The 18,773-nt window shown below is 35.8% G+C and overlaps 1 protein-coding gene across 3 annotated transcripts in view; it reads right to left on the bottom strand.

Moving 5' to 3' along the window:
- The window catches only part of MEE44 (Nucleotidyltransferase family protein), a 265,903-nt gene that overhangs the window by 86,592 nt on the left and 160,538 nt on the right, over nucleotides 1-18,773 (bottom strand). The window lies entirely within an intron of this gene.

The raw sequence follows: 18,773 nt of genomic DNA, 5'->3' as shown, positions 1-18,773 counted from the left end.
AGCACGTGGCAGTAAGCTGCACTCCCAAAAATCCTCAAGTGACTTACTTTAGGCTTCTTTCCTGTGAAGACTCCCTCTGGCGTTTTCTTCCCCAATGCTCTATGAGGAGTTATGTTTTGAATGTACATTGTTGTGTTACATGCCTCTGCCCATAGAAATCTAGCTAGAATCTGATCATACAACATAGCCTCAGCAGCCCCAATTATTGTTCTATTTTTCCACTCCACTACTCCATTCTACTAAGGGTTATATGGAGTTGTCCATTCTCTTTTGATGCCTTCCTTCACACAGAAATCTGTGAAATATTTATCAATGTATTCTCCAACATTATTTGAGCAAAGCACCTTGATCTTCTTCCTTGTCGCGTTCTCTATGAATGCCTTAAACACTTTAAACCAATCAAAGACCTCATTTTCGGTCTTTAAGAAATTGATCCAGGTCTTTCTGGAATGGTCATCAATAAAGGTGACAAAGTATTCGCCACCACTAAGAGCTCTAGTGGACATAGGGCCACAAATATCTGAGTGTATCAGTCCTAACACGCCATTTGCTCTATTATCACTTCTCAGGAATGTTGCCTTCGCGTAGTTTCCAAGTATGCATCCTCTACATACATCATCGTGCTCTGTACTGAGAACTGGAACTCCTGTTATAGTTTCTCTGAGCATTTTGAGTGCTCCATGGTGTAAATGTCCCATCCTCCTATGCCACAATTCGTTCAACTCCTTTCCACTGCTACTGTCACTGCCTATTAGCGCCACTGGAGAATTGAGTTGCAACCTGTATAGCCTGTTGCTTCGAGCTCCAATTTGTTTCACCTTCTTCGAGCTTGAGTGTTTGACATACACATTCTTCCCTACGAAGAGTACATCATACCCCTTGTCTTGCAACTGGGACACTGAAATTAGGTTCATCCCAATCCAGGCACATGTTATACATTAGTAGCATTGGCGTTGGCTCCTGACTCCCTCTGAAACTCTATGGTGCCTCTCCCTACAGGAGTACATTTAGTTTTGTTGCCCATAGTGATCTGGAAGTCCATCAGCTCTTCTTGATAGCTAGAGAAATATTCTCTAACTCCTGTCATATGAGCTGAAGCTCCACTATCTATATACCAGATGCCAGGTGAATTTATACCTGATAGGCAAGCAAATTCATCCTCCAACCTCGAAGATAAATTTGAATCATCCTAACTGTTAATTCTATGCAAAGTTTTCTGTGTTATTTCTCTTTCCTCCTGACGTTGAATCTGCTCAGCAAACTGCTGCAAAAATTATTGCATTTGGCTAGAGATCTGCTCTGCAAAAAAAGTATGGTGTTGCTCTCTTTGCCTCTATACTTTCTTGATCTAGAGAAATCAAGTTTTTCTGTCCCTCTCAGAAAAATCGATTTTCCTCAAGAATTACGGCTAGTTGACCAAGAGACTACGCTGCCCTCTGGGGATTCGAATTGTTGCTCATGCTGAGCACTGAACCTCTTCCTTTCTCTGCTACTAAGCTCTCCGGCTGATCATATCTGCTCTGATACCATGTGAAAATTTCATCTATTGCAATAACTGAAAATTATTCTTCTAATTGTCAAATAAATTATGCATTTTATTTGCTACGGCAAATATCGAATCAGTTTACTACTGCAATTTTCACAATAAATCATTGTAATTCACTTCGGTCTTGCAATACTCCAATTATTTCACACGTAAGACAGACATTATGCTTCCCCCTTCTTTGTTGGGCTTTCCTTTTCTTCGTGCTATGAGATAGGCTTCTTATTCTTGAAATTCGTACTACATACTAGTTGCATATCTGAGTTATAATTCTTTATCTTCCAAATGACTCGAGTAGCACTTGTATTTATAGTTGTTTGTAGCTCCATAAATGAGACCCACTTAGTGTGCTAGAGGCTTCTTGAGGCCAACTTGATGGAGGGTTTACATGACCAGAAAATAATAATTCATTCTTGACTTAAATAGCCCAAGAAGGGTCTAGAACATATTGACTTAGACTTGACCCAAGACATCATCACTAGAGCACTCAATGAGTGCTTTTGACCTATTGACCAATGACCCAAGCATGAAACCCATGCTTTAATAAGTCCATTTCTTTTATAATAAACCTTTTTTTTTCTTTTAAAAACACATTACATCGTGACTCAAATACAATTATAAAGATCAACACTAGTTACATTCTTCAACAATGGGCTAAATAGACCTTAAGATATGCGTCAGAGTATGTGGAAAGATCGAGTAGAACTCTCAAGTAAAATAGACCACTACTGAGATTTTCTAGTTACACGACCTTGATGAGCAGCGTTAGTGATTCCAAGCCTTCTACTTTTCAGGAGGTCGTGAATGAGCAATTCTAGAGGGATGCCATTGTGGAGTATAGCTCCATCATGAAGATTCATATGTGGGACATAGTGCCCAGGCCGAAGGAAAAGTCTGTGTTGACTTCTCGATGAATCTTCAAGATCAAGCATTCATCTAATGAAAATGTCGAGAGGTACAAAGCAAGATTCCTGGCGAGAGGGTTTTCTCTGTTTCTTTGTTTTGTTTAAGGGGAGGATCATACTATTTCAAAGAGTTGTCATCATTTGTACAACCTTCCCTGAAGTATTTGAGCCCTTCCTCATTATAACATCATAATAATAAAAGTGAAATTTTCTCTTGGAGGTTGGGGAATCATCCCCTTGGCATCCATCCCCATCTCTCTTTGAGAGAAGGACTCTTGTTGTTTGGCACATTACTAGTTTTCCTTGGAGGTTATTTTAATTGGTTTATCTTCTCTCTTTCCATTGTCAAGCTTAACACATGTTAACTTTTCATTTTTCATTTCATCTAGTTGCAATTTCATAGCCCCAGGTTCAATTTGTTTTAGTTTATTTGCAACTTGTTTCAATTTTGGAATTTCATTTTGAGCATATCTACATTTGGAGGAATTTGTGTTAATTTCGTCTATTTCCAATCTAATTTGAGTAATCTAATTGTGCACTTTGGTTCATTAGCTCATTCCATTTACATGTTGAAGCAACTCATTAGCCTATGATCTCATGCAACTTTCACTTGAATAATTGTCATTTTTCATTTCAAGGCATTTGAGTTGGTATTTTAAACATTGAGTTGGTCTTCATGCATTGTTTCCATCGAGTTATTGGTACATGTTTTACTGAGCATTGTTGTCACACAAAGTGTCCAGGCACCGCAACAACACTCAGAGTAACAGTTGTCACTCTAATCCTTACTCACTTCGTTTAAACTCTCTCCTAGACAAGTCAAGGGGGGTAGTCCCTAGGGTGAATGAATGAGGGTAGCTTGTGGAACATAGGCTCTAGGAGACTTAAAGATGAACAACTTGATGAATGTGAAACAAGTCCTGGTTAACCGAGATGGATAGATCTAACAATTAAGACAAATAAGACACAACCACAAGATAGAAATGATTTTCAGACCAGTGCCTTAATGTTCAGTTAACCATAAACCAAATAAAAACAAGTTATTCAGAGAAATTTGTAAATGTAATAGAAGTGACGATCATGAACAATTATATCAAAATCTTAGCATGCAAAAATATTCTAGCAATTAAATTTCGAAAAATTTAAATACCATGAAGAACCATGAAATTCAAATGCTAAGCCATTCACAATCCTAGAATTAAAATGATTTTCTTTAATGACCCAAATCTAGAAAATTTGTTAATTTTCCTATAGTCAATCTTTAAATATGATTTTAAGCGTGTTTGACAATAGATAAATCAATACCATAAAATTTTCCCCTTTTTAATTTTCAAAGTTAAAAACCCTTGGCATAAATAAAAACCCAAGAATGAACCTTAGATTAACAATTTGTAGTTTTCCTTAGGCAATTTGTTTTTATATGCTAACTTTTATGGGAAAATTTAATGTGGCAAATGTTTAATCAAAATTTTTAATGTGACAAAAAATAAAAATCAAAAGGCTTTAATAAATTAAAATTTTTAATGGGCCATAGGCCACATAAAAAATTAATTTTTTGAATGTAAAATCGTAAGTTCCCCTTTCGATTTAATTCCTTCGCAATTTCAAAGTCACAAAAAAAAAAATATATATATATATATATATATATATTTTCCAAAGAAAAAAGCGAACTTTTTATTAAAATAAAAAGTTACAAGCATATGCAAAAAGCATTCAGTTTAGCTGTGTGGGGAAAGCTCACACAGCCTGCAATATACAACACTGCCAAAAGGCAGGGAAAAAGAGAGCTGCTCCAATGCAGCCCAAAAAGAAAGCCCAGCTGGCCTAAGTCTTCCGTCCCTTCTTCTTCTCCACTTTTCGCCAACCATCCACATGTTGGGAGGGGAGTCAAAAACGGCTAGCTGGTTTTCCATCGTACACATTGGTTGCTCCTTATCTGAATCTGATCCTTCAGGGCTGTGACTTCGTTTATTACCACCTGTTTCCTTCTAGGTCTCTTGTTCCTTTTCCTCATTAATCTCCTTATCCTTGTTGTCCTGATTTTTATCCTTTGCTGTAATTTGTTCTTCTTTCTTTGTTGTAGTTGCTTTCTTATATACTGCATCTATATTATGCCATCCTTTCGGCTTCCTTTGTTGTTGCTTGCTCTTATTGTGGTTTGGACATGCATTGTACAGATGACCTGTTTGTTGACATCCCCGGCATCTGAAGGCAGTATTCTCATAGTCCAAGGGTTGTTTCCACTGAGTATTATTGAAATTCAGAATGATGCTCTCAGGTAGTCCTTGGCTGAGATCTACCTCAACGCATATTCTGGCAAAAGTAAATATTCCTTTTATGTATCGATCTCCGTCTATCTTTAACATTCTCCCCAAGGTATTTTCAATTGCTATTAGAACCTTTGAATGCCAAAAATGTAAAGGGAGATTATGCAACCTAACCCATACTGGCATCCTTGATACCACCATGGTATTGGCATCGAAATCAGGAAACCAAGGGATAATAAAAAGTCCAGCACTGCCCCAGAACCATGGCCCTTGGTTGAGAACTGTTTCCTTTTCCTCTTCTGTCTCAAAGCATACTATAAAAAGCCCTTTTGGGTATAGGTAGATTTGGCAGTTTTTTGTCCAAACCGAGTAGATCCATTGATACAATGCATCAGTTCTAGGCCAAAAACCATTTAATCTACAAATAACTGCTTTTTTCTGTAAATCTGAATGTATTTCTTTTACCTCTGGTATTTCGATGGAGATAGCTGGGCTCTCTTGTATTTGATCTACAATGTACTGCCCTGGAGGTTCATATATATATATATATATATATATATATATATATATATAGATATATTTTAGATTTTTAGTTTTAATCTTTTTTAAAACAAAATCAAAATCAAAAAAGGAAATCAAAACATAAAAATACAAATCAAAGTCATAAGTTAAAACAAAAACAAAAAAACAAAACAAAAAAAAAAAACAAAAAAAGTGTATATTTAGATTTCTTTTAAGTTTAAATCAAAACCAATTAATAAATAAAACAAAAAAGCAACAAAAATACAATCAAATTTGTTTTTAAAGGAAAAGTCTAACCCTAACCCAAAGACAAAACAAAGATAAATTAAATAAAACCAATGAAGTCGGATGTTTGTTTTTTGCAAGTCAAGAGGAGAGGTGGCAGCAAGAGCTTCGAGCTCGGGCGATCGAGAGGAGATGGACGCGGGCAGCACACAGGAGGGAAGGGCAAAAGATGAGGGTTTAGCTTATAGGTTTGTGGATTAGGAAGGGATGAGGGAGAAGCTAAGACGCAGCAAAGTTTGGGCAGGCAGCGGAAAAGGGAGAAGTGAGGAGCAGCGAGCAAAGGAAGGAAACTCGGGTAGGAGGAACGCAACAATGGATGAGGAGCATGGACAGGAGCTGAGGAGATGGGGGATGCGGATGGCAATGATGGAAAACTATGCAAGTTTGAAGAGGAGGGAAAGGAAACGCAATGAGGAGGAAGGGTTGCGGATCAAAGGGAAGGAGAAGCAACAAAGGTTTCATTTTTTATTTACAGGTTAAGGTATGAAAACGAAACTTGTAGCAAAGAAAGGATGCAATGTGTGTAAGTCGAAGATACAATGAGCCAAGCGAGCTGGAAAAAAAACGCAGCAGACAGAAGGGCTGCAATTTTGGTGGCAAAGGAGGAAAGAGGGTTTCCACACCCCTCCCTTAAGAAAAAAAATTGCAAATTTTTTGAAATTTTTACATGTGCCAAAAAAAACCTTTGGATAAATATGTTGACAAACCCCAGAGATCTAGATCTTACCCTCCAGGGCCTAGATCTGGACTCTACACAAATTTTCTCCTCGGATCTGCAGCTACACAACGAAAATCAAACATCCAAATTATATATACAAAGATGAAATTAAAAACCCCAAAAACCCAGTTAGATCATTACAATACTTACAAGTTGAAGGCTCTAAGTAGCCAAATCTATCATCATGCCGCACAGAAATTAAAAGATTTTTTTAAATTTTAAAAAGAGATGATAACTCGAAACCATCATGCATCACAAAACAAAAATCTTATGATAAGCCCGGAGCTAATTTAGCTGGGCTCTTTAGGAAACACAGATTGGGAGTTGGTTGGTCCAACTGAAAACTTACCCTAACGCTCGTTGATCTAATTCAAGATTTCCCTACAAAACTTGATCCAACCATTAAAAATAGAGCAAGAAAATAATAATTAAATTCAGACAAATAAAGATACCTGCTATTACGTTCAAAATTTAAATTATTATTCAAACCCCAGCAATTGAGCAAGATACTTGTACTCAAATCACTCTTCAGAACTTATCATCAATGACTTTAGAAAAAATTACGCATGAAATAAGACATCTTACAACATTTCCGCGAAGAATAACACCAACAAAATTTAACCCCAAAGTCTTTCTTTATTATCCAAAAAATAAGGTTACACCAGATCTTCTTGCTAAACACACATCTCAGAGATCGGATGGATCGACTAACAAATGACCTCCTATTTAAAGATAAATCATCCAATGGCTAGTGCGAGTGATCCTCATCGAAGTAATTTCGACCGTTGATGAAGATCAAAATTTCTTTTAATTTCATCTGACGAAATATTTAAATTTTGAGGAAATTTGAAATTTTTATTTAAATGCATTTGAATTAAACTCATAAATAGAAATTTTGAGTTAATTTCCCCAAAAATTCGACTTTGACTTAACCCCCAGGGATCAACGATTTAAAATTTATCAAAATGATTTATTTACTTTAGTCCCGGGACCTTCTAAAATTTGATTTCATAAGACCAACAAATTTTGCCTTTGGAAAATTTAGATTTACTTGGGACTTAGAATTAATTAAATTTCTGGCTTAGGCTTTTAATTAATTTTCGGCCAGAAAATTTAATTAATAAATCTATGAGGGGATAAATTATTTTTCCAACCCTCAAAGCACTTTACATCATGATTTACATATTTTTTACATCATAAGGGGGAAATTCTGGGACCTTTTAAAATTTGATTTCATAGGACCAACAAATTTTGCCTTTGGAAAATTTAGATTTACTTGGGACTTAGAATTAATTAAATTTCTGGCTTAGGCTTTTAATTAATTTTGGGCCAGAAAATTTAATTAATAAATCTATGAGGGGATAAATTATTTTTCCAACCCTCAAAGCACTTTACATCATGATTTACATATTTTTTACATCATAAGGGGGAAAACCCATTTGTAATAGACCCTCACAGATTACCCATTTCTGCGACACAAGTATAATCCAGTAGACCAAGTAATTTGTAATAAATAATCTAATCAAATAGTTAGGATTATTCCCAAATTACTTGTACATAGACTCGATCTAGAACACTAGCACTCGCCTAAGATCCTAGTGACAAAATCCATTCCATCTTTGGGGTAAGACTGAAGGGAAAAACTTTGTCGATCATCTGAAAATCAATCGGTGAGATGAAAAACCTCCCAGAATGGAGATCATCACTAGAAAGGTAGGTTTACTTAAGTCATTACATACATGACACAGGTTTGTTGAGATTAATTACATTATACACATGTAAAATGGATTTACATAACATCCTGGAAGTCAGGTTGATGATGATAGCTGAACGGCACGAACACATCAATCAGGCGCAATCCCTTTTGCAAAAAAAAACAGAGTGTTCTGCTATGGGTCGTTGACACATAGTTGTCAACAAGCATCAATACGAAGCTTATATCATTGTTGTATCCCTATTTGGAAGCACATTGTTATCAATATATCTTTTTGCATACATTTCATTAACACTTGGGCATTTCACTTGCATACTAAATTAGGCTTGCAAATCTACCTCCAAGATTTAAGCGTAAGCTTGGTTGAATACACTTTTTAGGATATTTTTTTCTGATTTTTTTTTTCACTTGAGTACGGAGTAAGATTAAAACATGTGACCTCGTAGTTCTCTTGGTGGCTTAGACCCTTGTAGGAATTAAGGCACATGGAGTGCAAGGATCTTGGGAAGTGTATCATTAACAATAGGCCTCTGCCTCCTCAACCCATCTTCCTTGCAAGTCACCCCAATCTTTCCCTAGTTGTAAGAAATTGAAAGGAAGATTTATCGCCATAGATTAGGCATTTAATTAAAATTATCCAAGATAAATTGCATCTTACATAGTCTAATTTGGCATCATCTTATTTTACATCAAGGTAATATGTGTGCATTCTATCTTACTGGCAAGATTATTGTATTTGTTATTTAAACTTTTGTTCATGGCTATTCGATGTTGTTCTACTTTATTTGAGCATTTCTTTCAAAGTACAGGTTTCATTTGTTTGGCAAGTTGCATCTTACTGCTTATTATTTCAATATCTCTTGCACTAACATTTTGTCTTGCAGCATTGCTTATCATTGTAACTTGAAGTGTTATTTCCATTTTGCAAGTATATAATCTTTATTTGAGCATTTTTTATAAGGCACTGGTTTCTCATCTTGACTTTTGTTGAATGCCATAATGATTTTAAGTTGAATTTATCTTAGACATTGCTCATTAACTCTTGTACTTGCTAATTTTTAAATCAAGTCCCATTGGGAAGTGATTGTCTTACCCTTAGTCTCCTAGAAACTTGTTGGTTTTCAACAAGTCTTTCCTTTAAAAACCTTCTTTAGGGTCCACCCCCCTTGACTTTAGCTAGGAGAGAGCCTAGGCGGAGAGAGTTTGGATTAGGTGACAGCCCCTTCACTGAGCTTTGCCACCAAGGCCACACCTAGTGGAGTTGAGGATTTTTCCCACATTAACTTAGGTGTGCAAGCGAAGCAGAAACAGTATTGAAAGATTGAACTTTGATAATACAGTTTGGATGCCAGGTTCTTTCCCCAGATTGGTTGTTTTATTCTAAATAATCTTTTTCATTCTGTGATCTAGCTTTATTTTAAGAGGGTGCGAGCTGGTTGGTTAGGGCCCGACCAATCCAGCTCGACACTCCTCTCATTAGATCGGATTTCAAGGTATAATCATATTCTACATATGCTTGGAGGTGACAATGTTTTAATGCAAGATTCTCTTTTGGTTTTTGATATATCACAAATCTGAGGTAGTTTAAATGATACATTTGTATATTGTCTTTGTTGAATGAGATTCAAATCTAAAGCTCTTGAGTCATTGCAGGCTCAAGAGCTGAAGATATCTCAATTTTTTTAGATACTCTGTCCCCGTATAAATGCAACAAGCTTGCTGATATTGAAACCCTATCTTCTTTAATAACCTGGGTTATGGCTTATACAAGTGACAACTTCAGTAAGTATTGGAATAGCTCGTGACCCTGTTGATCTACAACGTGTTGGAGCTTGAACTCTTCCTTTTAAATCTGGAGTGTGTTGATAAAAATAACCCATGCTTTTTTCAAACTAGAAAAGTACTTTGGAACCTCTACTTGCACAGAGTATAAGCTTTGTAGCATTGTTGACTTGTATCAGTATCACTCATAGCAAGTATACCTGGTACTGAATAGTTGTTGATCTACCCAGTTATATGCTTGATCATTCTTTAACACGATTTATAAAGCTTGTAAGTTTGGACAACGATTCATATATGTGAGAAGCATGCACTTATGATGTTAGTAACTATTGAGTGTAGGAAGACTTGATGAGTAAAGGAGATTAACTAAGCTTTGTTTACATTGTTATTTACAGGGCATTGTTTATTGTTTCATGCATGCACACAGTAATTGTTTGCAACAGTTGACTGTGTTTGATTAGTACACTAAGGATGAATTGAAGCCACACTTTTACTTTCTAATTACATGCAGAGAGTGTAGTGGAGAATAGAACATAGTGCAGGAATCTCAATAGTGTTTTGTTTGGTCTCAAGTGTCCTGTTCGGAATCAGTCCAGATTGTCTAAGTTTTTTGTGTTTGAGTTTTTTTATTTATCTAGACAGTCTGGAAATTTGGTTTGTTTAGTTGTTTAAAAGGTGAAGTGAATAGAATCCTAGTTGATTGCTTACTAGTTTTGTTTTTAATAAAGTTGTCAAACTTAGTGCAAGAATTGAATTGGGAGTTTATTTATTTATTCGAGGAACTTTGAAGAGCGCTAATGAACTATCTAGAGTGAGGAGTGGTTTTGCAGGATTTCCAGGGTCCTTCTAGGCATTTCGAGTGATGTGCCTCTAAGTTTAGGAGCTCCTGGTTGACAATAAATGTTGGGTCACTGACATAGTCAATAATATAACCAACAGAGAGATTTTCCTTAGGTAGGGCAAGTATGCAATTGAGAGCTTGAGGCGATTCAAGATGGAGGATTGCAGGCCTATGTCTACACCGACTATCACCAACTTAAAGAAGTTGGGTGCTTCTAAGGGCAAGTTGGTGGATCCCACACTATATACGCAACTGATAGGTTCTTTGATGTATATGGTCAACACTAGGTTGGATATCTGCCTTTTTATGAACACACTCAGCTAATTCATGGTGGAGCCGAGACAGGTTCATTGGGTGGCAAGCTGGCAGTGAAGCATGTGTTGACATAGCTATGATGTACAATGGACTTTCGACTAAGATATGTTGGAGTTCGTGGAGTAGAGTTGCAGGGATACATAGATTCTGATTGAGTTTGGAGTGCTATGGATATAAAATCCACGTTTGGATATTGTTTCAGCTTGGGATCAGCATGATCTCATGGTGTAGTAGGAAGCAATGATCAGTGGCACTTAGCTCAGCAGAGGAAAAGTACATGGCAGCGAGTCTGGTGAGTTGCGAAGCCATGTGGATTTGCAAGATGCTCACAAGGCTACTTGGTTTTGAGACGGGGCCAACAATGATACACCGTAATAATTAGAGTTGCATTAAGCTCTCTGAAAATCCTATGTTTCATGACAGGTCCAAGCAAATTGAAATCAGATATCACTTCGTGAAAGACAGGTTCCAGAAAGGAGTTATGAGATTTTAATACATTTCCACAAGGGAGCAGGTGGCAGGTATTCCTACTAAGCCTCTAGTGAAAGTGAAGTTTGTGTTTTACAGTGACAAGCTAGGGGTAGCAGAGAATCCCATCCTTGTTAGAAGGGAGTGTTGAAGCTTGTGGTAGCTTCGAAAGGTCTTTTAGATGAGCTTAATGTCTTAGCATGTAGGAGATGGTTAATTGCCTCTTTAGGTGCTTACTTGGTGCAGTATGTGACTTATGACTTAATTCCTAAGTCTAACTTAGGAAAAGTACAATAATTATTGTCGATTAATTAGTGGACTACATAGAAATTGTAGTCCCAACTCGATTTCTAGTTTTAAGTGTGGTCACATCAATTTAATGCCCAACCAAGCATGTCATATGTTGTTGTTATAAACATGAATATATTTCAAAACTGGAAACACATGAGTCTACTCTACACTTCTAATTTATACAGAGAAAAAAATACTAACAGCCACACAAATTTTAACACACATATTTTTGGTCTGATGACCACGGAACCTCTACTTGCACACAGTATAAGCTTTGTAGCATTGTTGACTTGTATCAGTATCACTCCTAGCGAGTATACCTGGTATTGAATAGTTGTTGATCTACCCAGTTATATGCTTGATCATTCTTTAACACAATTTATAAAGCTTATAAGTTTGGACAATGATTCATATATGTGAGAAGCATGCACTTATGATGTTAGTAACTATTGAGTGTAGGAAGACTTGATGAGTAAAGGAGATTAACTAAGCTTTGTTTACATTGTTATTTACAGGGCATTGTTTATTGTTTCATGCATGCACACAGTAATTGTTTGCAACAGTTGATTGTGTTTGATTAGTACACTAGGGATGAATTGAAGCCACACTTTTACTTTCTAATTACATGCAGAGAGTGTAGTGGAGAATAGAACATAGTGCAGGAATCTCAATAGTGTTTTGTTTGGTCTCAAGTGTCCTGTTCGGAATCAGTACTCGTTCCATTCATCCACATTCTTCTTGTCTGATTCTGTGGCCTTTACTTGAACAATGTCCATGACATCATTCTCTATGAGTATGAGGTCAATCCTCTTCTTCCACCCTTGGTAGTTAGAGGTTCCCTCAAGCTTGTTGCTCTCTTCAAAGACAAACTGAAGATTGCTTTCCTGAGATATATCATATGAGTCTATGACTGCCTCTAGATTGTTACTTTCTTCAATATCAACAAACTGCTGCTCGTTTGAATCCACTATGAAACTGCATAGGTCTCACAGGACTGACTACTACAGGTATAGCAATATCCCAGAGTTCTCTTCAAAATGTTGTCTTACTGATTTTTGAGGTTACTGACACAATGATGTAACCTTACTGCCTGTAGCTTGCCTTCTAATGTGACCAATTCAATCTGTGGCTTCCTTACTGATGTTTATACCCTAGGTCTAGGGTTTTAATATAGATTCACACTCAACAATGGTTCTAAAACGAATGCCACTGTAAATTACAAAATCAAACAAGTGTACCTTTCCAATGTAGGTCGGCTTTACTGACATTTGTATGCTTCGGACTCTGTATGTATATATATATATATATATATATATATATATCTATATGCCAATTTTGTCACTGTAACATGTACAGGCCTTTCACAATTTCGTGGGTCTCATATCACAAGGATTTATACCATTTCCACAGGTCAGCAAGTTAACTTCTATCTTGATCATTGGTTACTGTAGCTAAAATAGATGCACCTTCAGGATAGCCCTGTAACCTTTGCATAATTGGGTCTTGCGAATTTCTGAGAGATAGATGCACAGGATATTATGCTTGTAACCAAGCCTATAGGAGGTTTTGGCTCCATTCTTCAAGGTGACTGAGGCCTTCAATTTGGATCTGCTTCGAGACTAAGATGGTCTCAATAATGTACCCGGAACTTCTTGTATATAGCATGTACTTTGATTTCACAGAGGTAGGGTATATTTTTGCTTTTCAAAGAGACTTTGCTTCAGAACTTCGGCACTTTTGACAGTGGTCTCCAATAGAACCTATGCTCAAAAAAAGCTCTTCAACTAATGCACAGGTGAACATTTTCGATTCTTTTGGAGATTGTCTTTCTAGGGCTTATGCACAGAACCATACCACATAAATTTTGGACTATAGACAGAGGGTTTAGCTCCTTTAGAAAGTTGTTATAGTTGCCAATAGGAAGGCCTTGAATGCCTTGCAAAACTAGAACAGTCCTTTCACAAAACTCTAATAAATTCACTGATCAATAAAGACTACAATGTACATACTAGAGTTGTGAAGTTGCTCAGAAATTCAGTGACTTTGATGAAAGATAAAGACCTGGTGGTCTCCTTTTTGACCTTTGCTCCAATGCCCATAGGTGCGGCCTCTCTTATGCTGTTAGATAAGCCCTTTGACCCTTCACAAATATGCTCCTTATGCCTTCTCTTTGCTAAAGTAGGTCTGCAGCCTTGATGCAGAGATTAGGGCTCGATAAGGTGCCCAAACAGCTTCGATCTACTAGTCATTGAGTGCAGTCTGGAGAGGGCTATTAAATTAGCCTTTAGGTTTCCTTGAATCAGGGTTTGAAAGCCCTCCAAGTGACCTTGCTAGCCTTGAGAATGCCCGTGACCTTATATATGCAATCAGGGCTAGAAAAATGTGCCCAGAAAATTGATCCTTTAGCCTCCAAAATTTGGTCTATGGTAGTTGATTTCCTTGAGATGATATGATGCCAAACTGATCTTCTTTCTGCCCACTGTTCAAAACCTCGCTCTGATACCATGTTGCGAAATCTAGGGCAGAGAGTTGGAGTATTTATTAACTAAATTTATCTTCAATCCTTGATATTTTCTTCTGATTTATATTAGGACATTTTCACCATTATTTAGTTTTGTTCATCATCAAGACAAATGCCAATAAGATCACAATGCAAACACAAGAACACCAGATTTAGGCTGCTAGCCATGACCAAAACCTCTCCTAGAGAGGAAATCCCACGAAAATCTCTTCTTATAGAATCAATTGATTTATTAAATGAAGACTCAAGTACAATTATGAAGACTGACACTAGTTACATTTCAACAATCTCATGGTCAAATTTCCTTCTTTTTTTGTGTTGTAGCAGTCTCCTAAAATGCTGTGCTTTTCTACCTTGTTTTCTATGCCCAGATGTGCTCAAAAATTATTGTCTGACAGCATTGAGAGGCTGCAATAAATGTTCCATCAGTATACCTCTGTTTCTGAGCCTGCCTCCTAGAAAAATACATTGATCTAACAGCAGTAAATTTGGCCCCTCTAACAGTAATAAAATTATAAATGCACTCAAACAGATCCTCGATTTTCTGCCTAGCCAGCCTCAAAAATCATGTTGGAGCTCAGTCAAACACTCAAGAAGATGCCTCAATATGTGTGCCTCCTGCTATCCATGGAATACATGTTGATTTCCTTGTTGTTGTAGTTGTTGTACCAACTGTCGTACCCTCCTTCCTCTGTTGTACCTTTTCCTCTTACCGTCCTTAGATCCTTGTCTCCAAATCTCATGAAGCAAGGGTGCAAATGGTGCCATTTCCCCCTTACTTTTTCCCTTTTGATCTCTTATTAAGAAGAGAGACCTAATCCTAACATCTAATGGCAAAGAATAGATCTTAGCCAATTAGATGAACAATGGATCTTATCTCTCATTGACCCATGAGACATTTTTCCCCTTAGTCCCCTTTTCATTAATTACTCAAAAGGTACTTTACGAATTTATGTTTATAAAATCACTTTATCACTTAAAGTCACTTTATGACTTTATTTCTCTTAAAGTCACTTTATGTTTATAAAGTTAAGGTGGTCACAATAGGACACTCTTTCCTAGGCTAGACACCAAGCCTTAGGAACACTTGTCCTTGGAAATCCTTTTCTAACAGAGTAATAAGCCAAAGCAAGGAAATAAACAATAAAACTATTTAAGTGACTTGTATATGATATTACTCGTTGATCTCAAGTGAGGTGAATCTAATCTCAATTGTAAATCACTTGGGAGATTAGGCTTAGGGATTTGGCTTAATGAAGATTATAAAGAGAAGCCTAAGGGAGAGAAGAAGACACAAGACAAGAGACACCCACAGCATTTTGAGAAAATGATTTTCTCACAAATGGAGAGAGCGATTTTCTCCAAAGTGAGAGGCTCATCTAGACTGAAGAGAAAGAGGAAGAGTGCAGGGTGATTTGCCAATATTTCCATGAGGCTGAGATTTCGAGATCAAGGAAGGCCAAATAGTTGAAGCATGAAGGAGGCTACAAATTGGAGAGGCCAATTTATCTAGGCCCGTATTGTAGGTGAGAGGTGGGCCGAATTCTCCAGGCATAATTTCTTCAGGGACTGATTTCCAGGGGGGTCAAAATTACTTCAGCCAAATTATTCCCAGTGAGCTGAGTTACAGTTTCCAGTCATTGCATTTTTCCGTGTATTTTATTTGTGGGTCGAAACCCAGATTTTCGTGAGATTATTGAATGAAGGAGAATTGTTATGGGTGTATATTTGTTGTTGAGATATGATTGATATCTCTCTTTTTATTTTTCCACTGCATATTAATTTCTAGAAGTTAACAATATCAGTGATTTTATTTTTCAGCAATTTAAAAATTATTTAGGTAATAAAATAAATTTATGGGAATAAATAGATGTTGAGAGAAAAATATATCTAGATTGGTATTAGAAATTTAACATGTAAACCCATTAAATATTGGTGACTTCATTGGCCACAATGTCGATTAGGTTTTACGATTTGTGTTGGACTGATAGAGGCAATTGATACATGGGTATGATTCTCGCTATCCTTAATGATATTTATTGATAGTGTATGCATTCAAACCCCTTTTATAGCGTCAAAAAATTCCTTTTTACATATATAATTCCTTCACCCTTTTTGGCATATATATAACATCTATTTCCGCTTACGCACCTTTAATTCGTTGGTTAGTTCCTCCACTTAAAAAGATAAAACTTACCATTCATGTAAAGAGATATTTGTTTTCCTTCTGTTTTTCCATACCTTTCTAGCTTTTCTTCTTCTTTCATAATCACAGAAATAAGTGTGGCCAAAAGCCAAAATATTATCAAGGACCTAGAGAATAGGGATAAAGTTTCTAAAAGAATTTTGAATGGCTAAAAAAGCTTATATGGCCAATGGTCGAAATCTGAAAACCAAGCTTTGATACCAAGTGTGATAAAAAAATCTAGATCACAAAGAAGATATACAAAATATTTGGAATATAAACTAGTCCATTCAAGAATGAAATAATAACATATAGAATAATGTATGAAGAATTCATATGATATAATAGTAAAATGGGACCCAATATATATACCTAACTACAGTGCCCTTTTATTAATAGTCATGTTGTAACGAACAAAGTTCGTTCTTCAAGTTAAATACTTTAGAAGACTTGGAATATGTAGATCTCCATTGAGATACAAAAATATATATATTAAAATGTATGAGTAAGAATGCTGTTAGAATTTGAAATGAGGGTCCTGTATATATAGTCAGGTAAGTAGCCTTTCACGAACAGGCATGTCTATAGAGACATGCCTCTTTGTTTAACTTATTATTACTTAATTACATATTTATTATGATTATTATTTATTATCTATTTTTATTATTTTTACATAAATTGCATTCATAACATTGCCTTCCCTTTAAAAAAGTTTTGTCCTCAAAGCTTGTTGTTGAAAAGGCTTGATCTCTTTTTCTACTACGAATGTCTTCTCGTCTCGGGACAGTCATATTTGTCGATACAAGTTGATATGATCCTTGGAGTAATATATAAAATTGTCGCATGGAGGAAGGATCTGACCATCCTAAATTAATATTTTGTGAAATCTTTTGATTACTAGAAACTTGTGATGAACTATTATCATTGAACTGAGTTGTGCACACTTCAGTATTCTTCGGAACATAAGTTTGTTGTTTATGTTCTAAGTGATACAAATTCGTGGATTGATTGAAATGTATGTTCTTGTGATTCAGTTGTAGATAAAGATTTCTTTTGGTTTCCCTTATCATGTGTGTGGCAAGATTTTGATTTACTTTAGGCTTCGATGTCATCGAGTTGGTTAGAAAATCTTCACAATATTCCTTCGTTTGATCTACAACATCTGAATACATTTTAACTTCTATTGGTTTCTCATCTTCTAGAGTTGTGAGACTGAATCGGTATTCGTTCCATTTTCTTCAACTCGGACTGAAACGACTGAAGACTTCGATACTATTTCTTGAAGTTGTTCTAACTTGTCATTTAGTGACTTCGTGTCACGTTTAAGCTTCTTTATTTGTGTAAGGAGGTTTTGGTTATGAATCCTTAGGTGTAAAACCTCTCCGCTTTCTAGATTGTTGATTTGATTCTTAGTAGCCTCATCATCTTTTAAACCTTTGATTTGTTCTAATAATATTTGATTAAGGTTCTTTAAAAGTAAATTTTCTTCTTCTTGTTCCAACAAGTGCTTCTTGAGTTCCTTCTTTATGGCCTTAACTTTCTTAACTTGTTCAAGTAAATTTTCATTGTGTTCTCTGAGGCGCGAATTTTCTTCATCTTTACTGGAAATGACTTCTTCAAGCTCTTTCTACTTCTTTAGTATAGTTTTTTTATTACCTTGAAACAGTAATTCCGAAATATCCTTAAAGTCTTCTGATGAAGGCTTTATCAGTTCTAAGTTCATTGTCACATCGTGGAAGGTGGTCATCTTTCTCTTGTAAGGAAACATCAAGAATTTGTTTTCTGTGTTTAGAATGAACGTACCTAATTCCTTGAACCAAGGTCGACCGAGAATTATGTCAACCTCTTTGTCAAGCATAGTTACGACACGAAATTGAGATATGTACTCATAATGATCAATTGTCACTTGTAAATCATTAATTTCATATTCTTTTTTGCCAAAAATATATGTTCTTTATCCTATGTTTGACTGTGGAATTTAAAGTTGATTTGCCAAATCAACATTGATGTAATTTTCCTCGCGACTTGTGTTGATAGTGATATTAATCTCCTCCCCTTGGGTATTCCCTTTTAATGTAATTAATCTACAATTTGCAATTGGAATACTTTTATAGGAAAATTTTCCTTCCATTCCTTTTGAATTAGGCTCCATTTGCTTTTTTGGAGATGAAATTAAGGTTTTTGAAGATAGCCCCTTAATCTCTATAATAAAATATTATTATTTTCCTTGTATAACCTTTTATATATCTTATAAAAATATCCTTCTTGATATATATATATATATATATATATATATATATATTCCCACTTTAAAAAAAATTGATATAGCTCCACTATTTAAATAAACTGCTCCTTATATTTATTATAATATTTTTTAAAAGTATTCTTCCTTTGTTATAAATTGTTATCCTTGTGT

The sequence above is a fragment of the Pinus tabuliformis genome, chromosome 1_2, assembly GCF_031772625.1.
Source record: "Pinus tabuliformis cultivar Carrire ecotype Pingquan chromosome 1_2, CPIR1, whole genome shotgun sequence".
Taxonomy (NCBI): domain Eukaryota; kingdom Viridiplantae; phylum Streptophyta; class Pinopsida; order Pinales; family Pinaceae; genus Pinus; species Pinus tabuliformis.
This window is presented reverse-complemented; position numbering and strand designations above follow the sequence as displayed.